This window comes from Vicugna pacos, chromosome 8, assembly GCF_048564905.1.
Source record: "Vicugna pacos chromosome 8, VicPac4, whole genome shotgun sequence".
In the NCBI taxonomy this organism is placed as follows: domain Eukaryota; kingdom Metazoa; phylum Chordata; class Mammalia; order Artiodactyla; family Camelidae; genus Vicugna; species Vicugna pacos.
The window spans coordinates 497,585-517,979 of record NC_132994.1 but is presented as its reverse complement, the minus strand read 5'-3'; the positions used below and the strand labels follow the sequence as shown (position 1 = coordinate 517,979).

Genomic DNA, 20,395 nt, shown 5'->3' with positions numbered 1-20,395 from the left:
AAAACTATAAGTATACTCTTTCTAGAAAAAAAGATTTGGTACTGAATTAACAAAAGTTGAGTGTAAGAAGCTCAAGATCTTTCTAGCATCAGACAAGTGAGAATGTACACATTTGTTAAAATAATGAAAATGGAAACAGAGCCATTGTATCGTTGTGACTTAGGTTGAGTTTTATTTCTTAGATTTGAATTGCTAAAGTGAAGAATGAAATTGAAATTTTTTTAACTAAACAGATAAATGGCTCTGCAAACTTCTCTTTCAATGATGAAGAGATGAAAATGGTTATGGATTTTTTGGATGAGCCTCTTGAACACATGTCTCTGTCTTTTCCTGGGCCAGTAGAAATTTTAGCCACGGTGACAGAATCACTCACAGGTCTGCAGACGTGGAAAAGTGCAGGTAGAGACAATTGTGTGCTGCTGCTCCATCATCTTCTCCATGGTAACTGGCATGTTCCTGTGAGGCCGTCGTTGCCTAAGGATGCTATTTAATGCTGATGTTGCCATGACTATTAGTCTAACTTGCAGAATATGTTCATAATGAAGGAGAGACTTTACTTTCTTTGGAATTCTGTACTTCAGCCACGTTTTATAGGTATTTATAAGTTTTTTTTTCCCAACCTGAAAACCACATGGAAAGGGTACATTTTCAGCTGACTAACGATCCTCTTTTCCTTTTTTATATAACATCTTCTGAAATCTCACTGGTTCCTAGGCAATTTTCTCTTTTAGTAATAAAATAAAGGCTAATTCCTTGGATCTTTCTGTTGCTATTTTAATAGGTTTCACCAATCCCTGAAAGAGCAAAAGGACGGTTGTGTCTGTGGCCTGAATGTGTGGGGCACATGTCATTGATGGGGGGATCAGTACTGGTGCTCAGAAGGGACCCACAGAGGACAGAATTGACCTGATGGTCCTCTTAGGGCCCAAGCCAGAGAGGCTCCTGTGTCTTGATATCCTAACCAGTTTGGGAGGTAGCACAGATGGGGAGATTTGGTAGATAGGAGCTGTTGCTTGTAAAGCATTACTTTTACTTTCTAAAAGGTGCAATTTCCCAAACAGGTATCTCAAGAAATGCAAGCTCCAATGTATTTTTCAAGCAACATGATTACATCATTGAATTTTTTGATTATGCTACAGTCTTGAAGCCATCTCTCAACTTCACAGCCACTGTGAGTTGGTATATTTCTTAATGGTCTAAAGCAGTAAGTTCAGTTTAGTGAAACAGAATGGGAAATGGTATTTTCAGTGCTTTTCAAAAAGTTTAAGCCCAAAGTAGATAACTTTCCCTCTTTAGATACATGAGGCATGTGGAATTGTTTCCAAATGACTCTTATCTACTTTATCCAAAAAGTAGTTTCCAAAAATATTTTCCTCAAAATATATTTAATGAGCAGTTAAAGTTAGATTCGGATTACAGCTATGAAGCTTTGTAAAGGAGTTAGATGCTAGTCAAAAATTTTTAATTTTCATTTGATTTTTATAATGACTAATTTTACTTCTAGCAAAGGTGTAGCATTAAAAATGATCAGCACGTCTCTCACTTATTGAGAGAATACTGAATTACCATTTATTACCCGAGTGAATTCTGACTGTGAGCAGGGCATGCTGCTGGGCGGGGCTCTGAGACCTAAGAGGGACCCAGTCCCTCCCCTGGAGTCAAAGTGTCTGTGACAGTGATGGGAAAATAGACACACAACTGTGACTTAGGGCACGAAAAGATCCACGTCATGAGTACATTTCTATAGGGATTTAAAACAGGTGTTGGCCAACTTTTCCTGCAAAGGGCTAGATGTAAATATTTTTAGCTCTGTGGGCCGTTGGTCTGGGTCACCACTGTGCAGCCCTGACACTGTTGCGTGAAGCAGCCCCTGAAGCTTGGTAGCCAAGTCAGGGTGACTGCTTCTCAACAAACCTTCACAAAGAGACTGGATTTGGCCTTCTTGCCTGGCATAGCTTGCTGACCCCTGGTTTAAAGAAAGGAGGGATCACTGCTTATTGAATAGATGGAGAGAACATTTATAGTTTCCATGTTGGTGTATCTGTGGAGATTTGGGGACAGGGATGTGCTCAGAGAGGGCGTGCAAGCTGTGTTTCCCTTCCTCATACCGTGTTTGTCCTAAGCATCTCTTCCCTTTGGCTCAATATCCTTTTATAATAAACCAGTGATCTAGTCAGGGGGAAGAAAAGTTTTAGAGAGCTCTTGATTTTAATAATCTTATAATTTAGACAGTTGGGGAAGGTAAGTTAAAAAAACAAAAATGAAAACAATACAAGGTTGCAAATGGTAATTTCCAAATGAATAGAGAGGGAAACAATGAGAGTTCAGGGAGGGAGGGCTGGCTTTGGGATGGGGGTGGGGTCATTCAAGGAGGCTTTCTGGAAGGGGAAGGTTTAGGCTATTTGTGAAAAGATCAGTCGTGTTTTCAGTGTTGGGATGTGTGAGTTGGAGGTGGGGAACAAGATGAGCTGAGACAGACGTGAGCACTTTGGTGAGTTCAGGGTGCATTCAGGTGACAGCGACTGGGCCAGGGCAGTGGCAGCAGAGAGCTGGTGTTTCCTGTCCAGGAGGGGTCAGAGGGAAGACAGGAGGTGGAGCTCGGGGAGTTTGCAGAGGATCCTCAGGGTCTCACCTTTTGTTTAGCGTTATGCTCTAGACAGTGAAGAGCCTAGAGCCTTAATGAGTGTGGGAGAGGTGGGACAAAAGCAGTGACCCTGAGAGACTGGGGAATCTGTGTGTGGGAGGATGGCAGCAGCCTGGGCATGAGGCAGCGAGGAGCCTCCTGGTGGAGGCAGTGGGAGAAGATGTCAGAGACCTACAAGACTTGGTGCTTATTGGGTGTGAAAAGTGGGAAGAGGGGAAATTTAGAGATGTTAAGTCTGGCCGAATTGTGGTGTGAGCGAAGATAGGCAGGGCAAGAAGGTTTTTCAGTTTTAGATGTATTGAATTTGAGATGTCAGGGATATACAAGCAGAAGTTTCCTGCAGTGGATTGGAGGTGTGGAGTGTCAACTCCAGAGCCATGTCAGGAGTTCTGAGACCTTTGGGGATAACTGATAATGAAGCTTGACAATTTCTCACATTTAGGGAGAGGAAAGGGGAACCAGAAAGTCATTGCGAAGATGTAGACAGAGGGGTATAAGTGAAGGAGGTTATTGTGGAGCCGTGGAAGGCAAAAGAAGCCATAATATCAAGAAGGGAGTGGTCAGTGGAGTTGGATGCCGCCTTAGAGAGACCACTTACTCTGGAAGTTAGGGCGCAACCAGTGATTTTTGAGAGTTTGGTTTCATGAGAACAGCACAGATGGGGACTGGATCCAATGATTTTAAAATGTTTCCTTTTGACCTTAGGTGAAGGTAACCCGTTCTGATGGCCATCAACTGACTCCTGAAAAAAGAAGCAATCATATAGTCATAATGGCGACACAGAGAATCTATACTGAGAAACTATACTGGAGCAAATGGGACAGGACAGATCAGGAAATAGGGACTGTCCAGGTCACAAATCATACTGTCCCGCAAAATAGAATCTTCAAGATTGAATTCCGAATCCTGGACGACTGCAGTGAGCTGCAATTGAAGGTGCCATCTGTTTCCCATCATTATGTTACTGCAACAGCAGCATTCAAATTGTCTTGTGGTAGGCACTCCGTCTGTTGGGAGGTCAAAGTGCACAGGAAGTGGACACATACTTCTATTGAAAAGAACAGGGGAAATGGTTAAAAGTGATTTAATGACAGTGGCTGAGAGTGAGACCGAAGGCTTCCTTGTAAATTCATTTTGAAGAGCACAGCAAAATAGAGATGTGAAGGCAGGGTGGAGAAGCTCCCCAGACTCCCAGTCTAGGTGATTTTCAATCATGTGAAGTTGTATTTTGGCAGGAGCTGAAATGAAAAGGGAAAAAATATTTTTTGGCGCTTATACTCCTATGCTGGTCTGAGACTCCCCAACCATTTCTGCTACTTTTCTGGTGGTCAGTTGGCCCTGCCACAGCTGTGGCTTTAAGTTTTACTCTCACCAGTGGAGGACTGAGTGAGCCAGTGTGACTTCTTGCTTGTAGATGAGCTCTGTGTTGTGGGGAGAGGGAAGGATTCCTTTTTCATCTTGTCCTCTCTCCTCAGAGCGTGCTTCCTGGTACTAAGCCTTTGTTTCTGAAATAAGTTAGGACTGTGTTTTTTGCCTTTTACTTGATGGTGATGAAGACCATCTGACATGGCTTACACCTCTCACTTTGTTTATAGTATAAGCTGTAAAATGATGAAGATCCAATGTCTGGGGACTGTGTTTGTCTTGCATGAAAGAAGAGTGAAAGTGAATTTGCCTTCCCATGATTGTTTATCAGGTAACATTTTCTCCAAGGGTTTGTAAAGATGAAAGTTTATGGCTCCCCTGTCTTTTGTTCTAGGCCTGTTTTCTGGATAGTGTGGATAGCATCGCAGTTCATGGCATGTTTAAATCTCCTAGCAAAACATACATCCAGCTAAAAACAAGAGATGAAAATATAAAGGTAATGCTTACAGTCACTTGATAATGACAATGTAATTGGGCTATCTTGCCACTGACATGTGCGTATTAATTAAGCGCTTTTTTCTAGGTGGGATCACCTTTTGAGTTGGTGGTTAGTGGCAACAAGCAATTGAAGGAGGTAAGCTATATAGTAATCTCTTATAGAATCTCAATTTATGATCTATTACAGAATCTTCTTAAATAATGTCTACCTTATATCTAAACTAAACTGACTGCTTTTTAAAATTCAGCCTAACACCTTGTTAGCCTCTTTTTTTATATTGAAATCAAACTATGTTTTTTGCTTTCTTCACCTACATTTGCATTTTCAGTTTAAGATGGATAATGAAATCTTGCATTATGTGTAAAATTTAAATTTCTGTGAGATAAGACACACACATTCATTGTGGAAAATTATAGAATAGAAGAAAAACAGAGGGGAAGGTATAGCTCAAGTGGTAAAGTGCATGGTTTCCATGCACAAGGTCCTGGGTTCAATCCCCAGCACTTCCTCTAAAAATAACTAAATAAATCTAATTATCTCCTCCCCAAATAATAATTAAAACAATTAAAAAGAAAAGAAAAACAAAAATAAAATAAAGATTACTACTCTCCCAATGGTGCTCTGCATTCCTTCCACTTAGATTCTTGACTGTCAAGCTGCTGCTGCCTCAGTTATTTTTGTTGTTTTATTTTATCCTTTTGTAATTTCCAGCTTATACCCTCTGTGTTGCTCAGGGAGGTTTTTGGGGTTTTTTTGTATTCAAAAAAGATTTGAAGAAGGTTTAAGTGAAGGATTTGTATATATGCACAAAATTATGATCAGTCAGCTGCCCTTGAGATTCTCACTCGCATTAGCAAAATGAAACTCATCTACTGGTCTTTTCAGGTGGTGTCCAGGGGACAGTTGGTGGCTGTAGGCAAGCAAAATTCAACAACTTTCTCCTTAACACCAGAAAATTCTTGGGCTCCAAAAGCCTGCATCATTGTGTATTACATTGAAGATGATGGGGAAATTATAAATGATGTTCTCAGAATTCCTATTCAGCTTGTTTTTAAAAATAAAGTAAGATTTACCGTAATAATGTTTAAAAGAAAACTTGCTCTTAGTGAAATCTGAGAAATGTAATCCTTCTTTAGAAAAGTATCATCAAACCAAACTTTTAGAAATTTATATTCATTTCTAGAATTATGGATAAACCTCTTCATATTTGATTATTTTATATATATATAAACCTTCTTCAGATATGGAATTATTGGACACTGTGAGTCTTCTTTGTAAGTTATGATTCTTGGCTTTAGACTTAAATGCAAATCCATGAAGCTCTTTCAGGATTTCTCAAATGGTGATGTCAGTATTGTGTTGCATGGAATTACAGTGACAATCTAGAGTCTATGTGGTGTTGACACCGGTGTGGGAGTGAAGTGAAGGAGGGAGTGAGTCCATCTGAAGTGAGGTGTGGAAGCAGAGCTGGGCTTTTGTTTATTCATTTCATCAGCCTGGAAACAAACACAGGACAAATTTACAGTGAGCCTGACTACTTTGCACGTGGAGATCTGTGTGGAATTTGGTCTCCAAATGCAGCAGTAACTTTTATAACCTAAGGTGTATAGCTTGTGTAGGAATCCCCTTTGGGCCCCAGCTCTGAGAAGTCACCATTGTAAGACTAACTCATGGAGTTGAATGATCTCATTCATACTAAACTGAGCCATCGTTCTCACTAAAAGCTGCTGCCTTCTCAGGAGTGCTGAAGCAAAATAATCATTATTTTAAGGTAGTGATTGCAGAATGTAGTTCTTTTGCTAGCATTTTCCCCCTTAATTCATTAAAATTTTGAGAAGTAGCAGTCACCATCCATGCCTTCTTTTATTGAGAACTGTCACATCTAACTTTGACTGTCAAAATATAATACAAATTTTCTGTCTTATGAAAATAATTTTGTAAAAGACAATGCTATACTCTGTTAGTTTCAGAGCAGTATTTTTGACTTCTAGTGACTCCATTAATCCCTTGATAAAATTGAATTTTAAAGTAGGAGTAAGGCTTAAATATGGAGTATGGAGGCACAGATCTCTGAACGTGAGACCCGGTTCTAAAAAAAGTTGCAGTGTAAAAGGTCTTCTGCTTTGAGGAAGCAGAGCGTGTAAATAACATACTTCCAAGGAATTTTTTAGGTCTGAGGGATAAGAAATTAGTTTCAGTTGTGTTTGCAAAGATGACTCTTCCTCTAGTTTTTATATGATCATGTTTACCATGTTTTACTCCCAAAGGAATTACGTATTTGGAAATAAAGTATGTTTAACCATGAGAAAATTAGTGAATCTTTGTGGATGTTCAGTAGTGACTGGGATCAGTGAATGAAATGTGGAAGGGGCAAGGGATGTAAGTTTAGAAGTCATCCACACAGAAGTGCAGGTTGGAGCCATGGAGTCCCTGAAGTGCAGAGTAAAGAGTGAGAAGTTCAAGGTTTGAAGATGATGGTCCCCCTGTCCGCTCCGCCCTTGAGGTGTAAGCGAAGAAAAGTAAACCAGGGGTACAGTGGCTCAAGAGGCATATCAAAGAAAAATTACATTGGACAAGTTAAACCGACATGGGAAGACTTTATTCAAGACAGTTGCAACAGAGGAGCAAGACTGAACTCAACTCCACTGAAACTGAATGCAAGAGGGTTTTTAGGCTCTGGGGTGAATTCATGGAAAAGAATTGGAGGACACTGGGGCCGAGCTGTCAGTGTGATTAGACTATGTGTTTCTCAGCTGGCATTTGTACATTATCCTCCTCTGGGCTCATAAAGCCTGGGAGATCCATCAGGGCTCTTTCTGGATGATCACACTTTGAAAGGATGGCTCCCAGGTCCTTGAGAATGACATGCCTGCTTGTCAAACTGGCAGGAGGCTGGGTAAAGATTTACACCCCAAAGGGCAGAGAAAAAATTTACAACTGCAGGCTTTTTACTCAGGGACTTAGCCTCAGGAAGAAGCTGTCTAAAGTTCAGGTAAGCTGAAGGGAACATTTAAAGCCATCTTGGTCAGGTTGTAAGGTCTCTGGGGCAGTGGAATATCAAAATTGAGCTGGACAGGATGAACGTTCCTAATAGGAAGAGGCCTCATGACATAGCCATTCAGTTCAGCTGTGATGAGAGGATTGACACACTTGAAGAAGCCGGATGACTTCAGCACTGTGCTTTGCTGAGTGTAATGACAGAAGCAGCCTTGGAGACAGAGCACGGGGCCTGCCTTTGGTCTGGTCTGAACATCTCTCTTGGAAAGACACCCCACCCTAGCCCAGGCAGTTCTGTGAGTCCCCAGTGCTCTCACCTGCATGCACTCACTTCTGAGTCCAGGTGGCCAATATGCAGACATCTACAGTGTCTCTCATCCTCCATGTCCCCTCTCCTGGATACTGGCCCTCCCCAGCTAAGCCAGACACTATCTTCTCTTCAGCACTGGCTGCAGGTGGGGTGAGAGATGGAAAAAGGGAAGGAGAAAGGTAGAGAAAGGAAGGAAAATTCAGATTTTTGCCACCGTGAGAGGTTCCTTGACGTGCAAACACTGTGGGAGTAAAGTTTCTTTTTACTTCTTTCCCTAGAGAAGGCTTATGTTTGGCTTTAGAATGGTCCCCGAGCCAAGGCAAATGTAGAATCTTCGCTAGATTTTGTCATTGATCTGCTATGGATAAGATATGTAAGAAATGTGTTTTTTAAAAAAGTACAATATATCAGTCCTGTTTTCTCCCTTTCTCAGATACAGCTGTTTTAGAGTAAAGCTAATGCTGAACTGTCTGAGAAAGTCTCTCTGAGGATCTCTGTGACACAGCCAGACTCAGTAGTTGGGATTGTAGCTGTTGACTTAAGTGTGAATCTGCTGAATGCCTCAAACAATATTACAATGGAAAATGTGAGTTTAGCTTTTTTTGTTCTTACAAAAATACATGTTAAAAGAGAAAAAAAACTTTATTGCATTACCTCAAGTATCTAAAGTAAATTTCATGAGATCCTTTTCAAGTATAAGTCAGTAACCAGTAAGGCTTTGGGATGGAAAGGATCTGCATTCGTTGTTCCAGTTGTTCCAGTTGTTGCAGGCAAAGGCTGTTGTGGGCAGGTGTGATTACTGTCTTCCATGCAAAATGCCACCTAGAGTTTTCCCTCATTTTCATACTGTATTTTAGTTGAAAACTCTTGAGAAAGTACTAGGAAATAAACCTGCGCAATTCTGAATGACACTGAAGAGAGCTCTTAGTTTTGAGGTACTTTCTATTTCGGTTGTACAGAATGGTTGTAAATAACTACAATCCCTGTTGAATCAGGAATTTGCTGGATATTGAGGGAGTAAAATCATGTTCATCTGCAGAAAATGTACAGACCAAGAAACGTGAACGTCTAGTGTCACATTAGCTGATCCCCACTCACTAGTCATTTCATTTCTAGTTGTGAATCCTTGATAAAGCCACGTCACCATTGTCAGTTGAAACCTATGGCCACTGATGGATTTAAGTACAGTGATTAACAACATGTCAGGAAGAGAAATATATATGTTTAGGCTAATTTGGTCATCCTGTTGTAAAATCAGTTCACCTGGAAAATAATTACACATATTTCCTCAGTTCTATCCGCCTAATTTTTCTTAAACTCCTTAAAAACCAATTGGTCACTTTTTTTCTCTCAACTTCACTTAAGAGAAGTGAATTCACATTATTCTAAAAAGTCTGGCATTTTGCATTTGATTTAACTGAATATAGTATCTCTCATTTTACATTTTACAAATATCTTAATAAATAATAATATTTCACTTTTTCTCTCTATATATGTGTACACACACACACACACACACGTGCTCTCTCAGTGTCTCTGTCTTCATATCTTGCTATACATTTACACTGAATTTTGTCAGATACTGAGATTGCTATTCCAGCTTTCTTTTGATTCACACTTGACTGGCATATGTTTCCATCTTTTTATTTTCAACCTTTTGTAAGTTTTTGTTTTAAGTATACCTTGTACGTAGCTTATTATTTTATTTTGATTTTTAAAAATCTAATCTGATAGTCAGTATCCTTTAATAAGCTTATTTAACCCATTTACGAGTATAGTAATTCTTGTTGTATTTAGGACTTATTTCTGCTTTTTTATTTCATATTTATAAATTTAGACTACTCTCTTTTCATTTCTTTTTAGTCTTCTTTCCATGATTTGGAAGTTATACATTCTATTTTTGTCCCCATTATGGATGACCTTAACTCATGAACTGTGCACATATTTATTTATCTATGTTGATTTCTTAAGGTTATCAGTATTTGTGCTTCATCTGGCAAGACAAATGATTTAGTGTGCTCTCGTATTCTTGTCTCTCCCCTGTCTCCACCTCCTTCCCCAGCCCTGGCCACGTCATGTTGCTCTTGTGCAGAACTCTAGTTCTGTGTCATGATGGCTTGCCCTTTCAATCTGGGCTCTCCCTTTATTTTTTAATTCTAGAAATTTGCATCCATTTTTTCCTCCTATATTTTCTCTTCTCTGTTTGACTTCTCTCTTTTTCTGGGGCTCTTGTTATTCAGAATTTGGTACTTTTACTACCATTCTCCGTATCTCTTACCTTTCTGTTTTATGTTTTTTTAATCTCTTTTTGAATTTCTTTGGGAGAGTTCCTCAGCTGACTGTTTCCGCTCACTGATCAGTCACCGTCTCTGTCTGTCTTACTTTGGTAGATGGCCTACTTTTATGTCAGCTATTATATTTTTAGTACCTGTCATTTTCATTTGGTAACTATCTTTTGTTGTTTCATATTGCTAATATTTTCCTATTTTATGTATATTTGGTAGGTTTATTTTAAACTCTTGAGTGGCCTTCAGTATTTTGCTTCACATGCTGTATGCTGTCCAGTTGAATGTCTTTTATGGAAATTATACTCTTTGGATGTCTAGTTAATTGGCAGCTACTCTGATAATGTTTGTTGGGGAAGGATGGACACCAGGCTCCAATCGGTATCAGTCTTGTGAGTTTAAAGAGAGGGGAGGGGTTGAGCTTCAGGGACAAGAGAACTACTCTTGTGCCTCCCTGTGTGCTGCACTCAGTGGTCCCCTTTTAAACTCTTAGGGAAAAACAGCCCTGGATGAGGCAGTCTCCTGAGGTGATGACCCACCAGCTCTGAGGTGTTGGTGGAGGAGAGGAGAGAGAGAGAGTGCTTGAGGGCTAGAGATATGTCCAGACACCTGTTCCTTTGATTTCTCACACCAGAGGAGCAGAGCTGCTGACCTGGAATTATCCTGGCGACACCACCTGCCTGCTGCTGGCTGGTGTTGGCTGTGAAATTGCAAGAAGTGATTGTCCTGAGGCCGACCCCTGAAGAGAAGCAAGAGCAGAATTTAAAAACCTTCCTTCAGCCTGGCATCTGACTGCTACCTCTAGCGGCCGCCTGCCACCCCCTTCCTCAAACACCCCACTTCAAGATACCCTTCCCTCTTCCTGGGGTCTTCTCGTTCTGCTCCTCTGGGTTTCTTGCTTGCTTTTCTTGTTTGTCCAGAGTTGGCTCTCCAGGAGGGAATCGGGAGCCTATTATAATAGACCATTCTGGCTGCTTCTTAAATTCGTATGTGCTGCCCAGGGCCTCTTGAGTACCTTGGAATCATTTACATGTCCTCGATGTTCCAGGACAAATTTTAAGAGCCTGGCCTTCCCCTGCCGCCACTTTGGCAGTGCCTATTTACTGAGCCAGTGAGGAAAGGAGGACTTGATTCTGAAGGCGATGCTTCTTCCTCAACAGTCCTGTAACTTCACTCCCGAGTGTCAGCAGAGGCCGTCGGGCACCCGCGGGTGCTCTGTGGCAGAGCTGGAGTCCCAGAGCTGAAACCGTCCCCTCCGGCACGCCTGGCGCTGGCTCCCTTGTCTGCAGTTGGGCTCACTGCATTTGCTGGCTTGTTGAGATATTATTAACTTTTCTGTTTTCTGTTGTTTTCTTCTTGGTGCTTGTTCTGGCCCTGTGTTTACTTACCATAGATGTAGGAGTGGTTATTGTTAGCATAGCAGAACTAGTGGTTTGGCTGTTTAATTTTCAACTTGGTGAGTTTTGTAAACTTTGAATCCTTCATGATTTTTATTCTGGCATTTTCTTGATTTGTTTGTTATGCTGCTAATGTATATCAGGGAAACATATCAAAATAATTACATCAAAGGGTATAATAACTTAACATGTTTATCACAGCGGACATATACAACGTAAGATTTTCTATTTTAACCATTTTTAAAAATGCAATTCAGTGGCATTAATGACCATTCATAATGTTGTACAACCGTCATGACTGTGTATTTCCAGAACTTCTCATCACTCTAACCAGAGACTCAGTGACCAGGAAGCACTAACTCCCAAATCCCCCACTTCCCTTAGCAACCCTGGTCACTGCTAATCTACGTCTGTGCTGGTGAATGTGTCTCTTGTGGAGAAGTCCTTTATGTGTAATCATACAGTATTTGTCCTTTTGTGACTGCCTGATTTCACTGAGTATAATATTTTCAAGATTCATCTGTATTGTAGCATATTTCAGAACTTTCTTTTTATGGCTGAATGATATTCCATTGTGTAAATAGGACACATTTTGTTTGTTCTAGTGATGGACACCTAGGTTGTTGCTGTCCTTTGGCTCTTGGGACTAATGCTGCAGGGCACATTGATGTACAAATACCTCCTTGAGTCCCTGTTTTCAGATCCTTTGTGGTGGAATTGCTGAGTCATATTCTAATTCTGTGTTTGTGCCAATTTTATTCACTCTTTTAGCCTATTTTACTCACTCTAGCTAGCAGTGAGTACTGTTCTTTAAAAAACAGCATTGTTTGCTAGAGACACTGTGGAGAAAAGGGAACCATCCTACACTTTTGGTGGGAATGCAGTTTGGTGCAGCCATTATGGAAAACAATATGGGGATTCCTCAAAAGACTGAAAATAGACTTACCCTAAGATCCAGCAATCCCATTCCTGGGCATATACCCAGAGAGAACTCTGGTTTGAAAAGACACCTGCACCCCATTGTTCATAGCAGCACTATTTACAATAGCCAAGACATGGAAACAACCTAAATGCCCATTGACAGGTGACTGGATAAAGAAGTTATGGTGTATATATATATGGAGAGAGAGAGAGAGAGAAATACTACTCAACTATAAAAAAAGAATAAAATAATGCCATTTGCAGCAACATGGATGGACCTGGAGAAACTAAATGATGTAAACCAGAAAGAGAAAGAAAAATACCATATGATATCACTTATATGTAGAATCTAAAAAAAAAAAAAAGGCACAAATGAACTTATTTACAAAACAGAAACAGACTTATAGACATAGAAAAGAAACTTGGTTATGGGGGAAATGGAGGTGGGGAGGGTTAATTTGGGAGCTCGGGGTTTGTAGATACTAAACTACTGTGTATAAAACGGATGAACAACAAGGTCCTACTGTATAGCACAAGGACTGTATTCAGTACTTGGTAATGACTTGTAATGAAAAAGCATATGAAAAGGAATATATAAAAGTATATAAAAATGAGTCACTATGCTGTATACAGAAATTAGCACAATGTTGCAAATCAACTATACATCACTTAAAAACAGAAAACTGAATGAAACTGTGTTGCTAATGTGACACATGCAAATATCTCATTGAAAAGCTATCTCATTGATGTAATTTGCATCACTTTGATTATCGGAGGTAGAATTTTTTCTGCTTACTAACAATATGCATTTCCTCTCTAGTGAATTTTCTTTATGTGTTATTTTAAAGAATTTAGTTAACTGATGTTTGTCAGAATTTTTATTAACCATCAAATTTAACCCATTTATCTTTTTCCAAAGTATGAGTCATTTTTAATGCTGATCTCTACATGTTGGTCTTGCCAGATAGTGACATATAAGTTTCCCCCTGAGCAAAACTCAATCTCACACTTCTTAGGAACTCTGGATTACTGAACAGAATAAAATTAAGTGTAAATAAGTGTAATTTTGGCTGATTGAATCATAAACATGGCATTATTCCTCCATTTGTTTCATTTTCATGTTTGATAAGCATGTGGGCTGTCTCTTATCTAAGTTACATGTAAGACATGTTGCAGAGACAAAACACGTTTATATGAGTCCATTCATTCCATGTATTTTATCTTCTCCTTAGGTGGCCCATGAATTGGAACTTTATAACACAGGATACTATTTAGGGATGTTTATGAATTCTTTTGCAGTCTTTCAGGTATGTTTAGTTTGCTATATCACTTAAAAAGATACTAATATATTTTTATTGTTGCTGACAGTTTCAGAATTAATGATTTCAGTTATGGTGTGTTAACCCTTTATTACATATATTGCTGAAGTGCAGTGTGTTATGTAAGTGTAATTTGAGGTGGAAAGATAATCACCCTTCTGGTTTTAAAAGCAAATGAAAAATTCAGTGTTAGAGAAATAATGGAATTGTCATTGAATGAATAATTTTTTTAATATCACTTTTGTTGACTTTGAAATGGCTGTTTCCGCTTGTGTGTGAGAGAGAGAGAGAGTGTGTGTGTGTGTGTGTGTGTGCATATGTGTATGTGTGTCTGGGTATGAGAGAATCTATGCTCATGTGTGCCTAAACTCTCAAAACTGAGCAATAGTTAAAAAAAAAGGTGGGGAAATACTTTCACATTTTGCACAAAAACAAGTGAACAAGAGTGAGTTAAGAATATGGGTGACTATGATAATTTAGAGAACATTTAAACTTTTATTTAAGAAAATTAAAATTATTCTTTCTAGGAGTGTAGCCTCTGGATATTGACAGATGCAAACCTTGCGAAGGGTGACATTGATGGTGTTTGTAAGTCAAACCTGGCAATGTGACTTAAAGTCTTTAGGTCTTTCATCTCAGGTATTAAAGTTACTGATGCAGGTGTGAGTACTTCCTGGCTGAACATGGATGCTGTTATTTTCACTTTCTGTTCTCTGATCCTACAGTGTGTGCAGTTTACTGTACTTGGAAGTGCATCCGGGCCGTGACGTGGAGTGTTTTTGGCTCCTGTCTAGATCTTTGTAATGAATGCTTTCCATGTGCTGTCTGTTATTTCTTGACGTGGTTGTATTTTTGGACCTATTGGAAGATCTTTGCCTCCAATTTGTATTACAAACTGTGCTGTTATTTTTGAATTAGACACAACACACACTGAGTTCCTCCTGGGCGGGGTCACATTTGTACATCCTAGTTCCCTGGATTGGTAAGTGGAGATGACCACCCAGCTAACAACAGTAAGTGTGCTTTTAGGAAGAAGTCATGCAAAGATTTGACTGAAGGAAATGTATCAATGAGAAAGGTTAATTCTAGAAGTTGTTCTCTTTTCTTTTAGGTAAAATTATACAAATATCATCTTGAAAGGCTCTAGAATGGTATATTCTTGCCTCCTTTGTCAAAGCTTAGTTGACCAAAAGTTTGTGGGTTCATTTCTGGGCTCTCTATTCTGTTCCATTGGTCTATATGTCTGTTTTTGTACCAATACCATGCTGTCTTGATGACTGTAGCTCTATAGTATTGCTTGAAGTCTGGGAGAGTTATTCCTCCAGCCTTTCTTTCTCTTCAGTAATGCTTTGGCAATACTAGGTCTTTGATGGTTCCATATAAATTTTACTATGATTTGTTCTAGTTCTGTGAAATATGCCCTGGGTAATTTGATAGGGATTTCATTAAATCTGTAGATTGCCTTGGGCAGTGTGACCATTTTAACAATATTGATTCTTCAAATCCAGGAGCATGGGATATCTTTCCATTTTTTAAAGTCTTTAATTTCCTTCATCAATGTAAGTACTTCTAGCTTTGAATTCTGGTTTTATGACCCTGAGAAAATCCATTAAGCTCTCTTAACCTCAAGTATCCCCCTGATGTGTAGGATTAATAATATTAACCTGTGTTACACGCTTGTTATGAGGTTAAATCCAAAAGCATGTAAAATGCCCAGCATGTTGGACACTTAAAAGTCTGCAGTTACCTGTTATTTTATCCCTCAGGTCCAGTTTTTTCATTCATTATTCAGTAGGTGATGATTTGAATTGCATGCCTTACATATAGAAGGCATTGGGGATTCCAGCTTGGTCTAGTGGGGCAAACCAACACACAATTAGGAGAGTGTGTGGAAGTACAGTGTGCTGTGGGCCCACACAGAGGTCTTCCAACCAAGTGACAGAGCAGTGTTGTCTCTCAATACTGTCCTTCCTCTCCTCTGCTTGGCTTCAGCCCCTTATCAGCACGTCTCCTTGGACACTGCAGCAGCCTCCTGACTACTCCTGCCTCCATTTCCCCCAGCTTTAACTCACTGTTCACACTGAGCCAGAGCTATCATTACAGAACATGGGTTAGATCACACATCTAATTTATTTTAAAACCTTCAATAGGTCATCATTGCTTTAAGGATCAAGCCCAGATCCTTCAGCATGGGATATTTGATAATTTAAAATCTGGACCCACCATTCTTAATCTTCTCATTTTATGTCACTCTCACCTGGACATGCCTTTGTACTTAGCTTACTTTTATTCCCTCTTGTATGGGATACTCTTTATCTGGAGATGTAAGGAAAATGGAATGCAAAAAACAATGCAAAATGGATGTTTCCCCAGCCATGCTCTTTGCATCATTCAGATTCTGCATAAAATTAGCTGTTTGCTGCATGGTAGACATTTAGCCTGTGTGTTAGTACTAGTATAATGCATTTGTCTGTCTCTCCATGGACAGTAGGTGGAGCACAGTGCATTCATCTTTGTATCTTTAGTACCTTCTACAGTATAATTTTTTAAATTTTATTTGGAAATAATTTTAGAATCAAAGAAAAATTGAAAGACTAGAAATAGGTGATCCAGTGTCTGTATGTCAATATGTCTTTTTTTTATATATAAGAAAGAAGCTAATAAACTGGATGATTGGAGCAACTTATGGCTGGTGTAGCCAGAGGTGATCAGCATGAAGAATCTAGAAAGAGGAGAATAGAAAAATTGGAGGCAGCTTTAAAAATGATATTTAATTTATTATTTAGCAACTGAACTGTAGGTCATTTTTTAGGTATTGGATGTAGGGCCATTGAACAGTTTTTATTTTTATTTTTGGCTGTGACTCTGCCATAAGTGGCCACGTGGGCTGGGATAAATCACATGACTTCTCTGGGTCTGTAAAGTGAGTAAAATGAGAGGATTGGATGAGACAAACTCTGAAGGCCCCGTCAGCTGAAACATGCTGTGATTCTGTGGACTGAGCTGATGATCATTCTCCACTTGGACTTTTTCCTAACACTTGTCAATGTTTATGTTTAGTTTACGGTATAGATCCGGTCCAGTTTTTGGAGAAACAGGAAGGATATTTGGTCAATTTTCATGACTCTTCTTCAGGTAGCAGTCCACATGTCAGAAAGCATTTTCCGGAGACCTGGATTTGGCTAGACACCAACATGGGGTAAAAATGTACAGAGTTCTTTGCCCATATATATTTTGTTTGATCTTAGTTTTAAGGAAGCATTGCCCTCTTTCTAATATTTAAGTACAAACATAGGATGACTAAGATCTAAGTAGACCAAGAGGTTTTTGTTTTTTTTAAATGATGTCTGGTGTATCTAAATATAGCATTTAATAAAGCTGCATGGAAATTGTAGCAATGAGAGTATTATCAAGGGAAAGATAGGCCTTTTTCTAATGAAGGGTGGTTTTAACTTCCCTGAAGTCTCATGGTTCTCACTGGGGAAAGGTTACTAAAAGTACTTTTTTTGCTTTCAGGTGGGAAGCACTGATGATTACTTCCTCTGCCTTGTGGTTCCTCACAAAACATCCCCATGAGCCACAGGAAGAAGGGATGTGGATGCTGGAAGGAATTCAGCTTAGCTGACAAGCCCTGTGCTGCCTGGTGTGATACATAAGCCGGTACATCATGATGTCTACACATTCTGTTTATAGTCATCCACTTATGGAAACTAGACGTAAGACACAAGTCAAAAAACCAAATAACAGTGCTGACTGGGATACAGAGGGAAACTTCAATGCTTATTGAGAGAAACAAATGGGAGTTAAATTTGGAAAAAAAATATATTTGTTATCTATACGAAGTTTATGAAATGGTATTTGTTCTGAAGATACAAACATTATAGAGAGATTTTATTGGAATATGGATCAATAAGCAGTGATATAACCTGTTCCTTGAGAACTTGAGATCTACTATTTTATATTTAATCTTTAAAAAGTTTAGAAATGTAAATGATTTGGAAAATTAAAATTCTTACAAAAAAATGATTTAGGTTATGTTGACTTATTTTGAAATGTCAGTTCTTGATTTTGTGGTTTTTATGTTTATCTTGACTCCAGTTCCAGGATTTATCAAGAATTTGAAGTTACTGTACCTGATTCTATCACTTCTTGGGTTGCAACTGCGTTTGTGATCTCTGAGGATTTAGGTCTTAGACTGACAACTGCTGCAGTGGAGGTAGTCTATTGAAGGGCTGCTTTTAAATGTTACAGTGCCACGAAGCGAGACAAGTGTCTACTCCTCAAAGTATTGAAAAAAAATGGTTGCTTATGATGTTGGTCACAATTTAGAGGTGCCTGGGCATTTTCTTTTTATTTTTCATCTGTTTGACCTTTTAGAATTTGAGCTGTATTAAACTGCTAAATGTGCTAGATCTGTATAAGGATTTGGATAGAAAGTTTATTATTAACTGAGTCCAGCCACTTCCAAAGGCCAGAAGATAGAGAATATTTCCATGTCCCTCTTTAAGGATGAGCTGAACTTCTTAAAATGTCCCCTTGCAAACATACCTTCACATCTCTTTGGTCAAATTCCATCCCATGTTGCTTCCTAAACTGGTTACTGACAAGAGGATAGTAATGACCATGATTGGTCTTAGACCAATAGCTTTCACCTCAGTCATACCTGAATCTGGCTTTTGGTAACAGATACTTTGTTTTGCCTCTCTACTGTCCAAAATGAAATACAATACAATACAATATACCTATATAGTCAGAAAATACAATATGCCTATATACTCAATGTAAAAAAATACAGAAAATACAATATACCTATGTACTCAATGTAAAAAAAAATCAAATGCCCTAAGTAAAATACTAAGGAAAACTAAAAGGAATGTATAATAAGACGATACACATTTCATGACCAGGCATAGTTTCACTAGAAGGCATAGTAATATTTAAATATTTACTCCATGCATAGAATCACCTTGTGTGTAACAGCTGCAAATGCAGTTCAATATACACATATTGTTTTAGTAACTCAAACACCTTGAGTGATGCTGCCTGTGGTGATGTAAAGTTTGAAATGGTGAACACCTTTTGGTAACTTACAAACAAAACAAAGTGTAGTCTTCTCTCAATTTAGAAAATAGTTGTATTCATGAAAAAGTCAGTGTGTATTGACAAATGCTTTGGGTTTATGTATAAATTGGAATTAGATTATAAGCCCTGGTCATTCTAAGCAGGTATTTAACATGAATGACTGAACGGGCATTCAAGAATCATGAGGGACATCATGGGCATATATCCAGAGGGGACTTTAATTCAAAAAAATAAATGGATCCCAGTGTTCATAGCAGCACTATTTACAGTAGCCAAGACATGGAAACAACCTAAATTTCCATCAACAGATGACTGGGTAAAGAAGTAGTGGTATAGTTATACATTGGAATACTACTCAGCCATGAAAAAGGATAAAATAATGCTTGTTGCAGCAACATGGATGGACCTGGAGACTGTCATTCTAAGTGAAGTAAGCCAGAAAGAGAAAGAAAAATACCATATAGTATCACTTTTATGTGGAATCTGAGATAAAGACAAATGAACTTATTTATAAAATAGAAAGGGATTCACAGACTTAGAAAACAAACTTATGTTTATCAGGAGAAAGGGAGTAGGGAGGGATAAATTGGGAGTTCAAGATTTGCAGATACTAAGTACTATATATAAAATAGATAAACAAGTTTATACTGTACAGCACAGGGAACTATATTCAATATCATGTAGTCACCTATAGTGAAAAAGAATATGAAAATGAATCTACATATGTACATGTATGACTGAACTATTATGCTGTACACCAGAAATTGACAAAACATTGTCAACTGTACTTCAATTAAAAAAAAAGAATCATGAGGAACACGGGACAGTTCTTCATTATCTGGAACTGTCCTAAGCATTTAGATCCTCAGCCACAAATCACCAACAGTATCCTACTGTGACAATCTACAACACTCCCACAAATGTCCAGATAAACCTCCAAGAGGGAAATTCCACTGCCAGTGAGAACCGTTGGCCTGCACAAATCGAAGTTTATCCTCAGAGGCAGGGGAGGGGTTCAGATTTCCCTGCAGGACCTGGCCAACACTGTCATCCAACACCAGCACCTGTTTGGGTGACCAGCAAGGAAGCACGTGTGTGTGTATGTTGCAGGGCGGCAGGCAAAACACCATTGAGCTGTTTCACATGAGTCTCAGCCAAGTGCTGTTCGGTGTGGCCAAGGCTTGACAAGATTGGTGGCATCAGCATGGTGTGGTGGAGGAGGAGCTGGGCTTCAGCCTCAGACATGCTGGAGTCCCATTCTGGCTCCCCCTCTTGCCAGCAGCATGACTTTGTATGAGTTCCAGAGGTATCTGAACTTCAGATTTCTGTAAAATCTAAGCATAACACCTGCTTCTATAGGTGTAATGACTAAATGAGAAAATCTGTGTAAAGTCCCTGGTCCCTAGCAGGCGTTTAATAAGATATAGTGATTTCTGGTTAAATAACATAGGTCAAATCAGTTTATCCCTATTCACTTGGGATAAGCTGCTGTTTGCTTTCTGTTGGTAGACAGGTGGACATTTCTATGTGAAGTCATAAGCCTCACAGGTTTTTTGAGATTTGCTCTTAATTGTGT

The 20,395-nt window shown here is 39.1% G+C and overlaps 2 pseudogenes; both read left to right on the top strand.

The window, feature by feature from the left end:
• The window catches only part of LOC116279086 (otoferlin-like), a 445,501-nt pseudogene that overhangs the window by 349,224 nt on the left and 75,882 nt on the right, over positions 1-20,395 (top strand).
• LOC102526495 (CD109 antigen-like) overlaps positions 1-20,395 on the top strand; it is a 56,498-nt pseudogene that overhangs the window by 25,538 nt on the left and 10,565 nt on the right.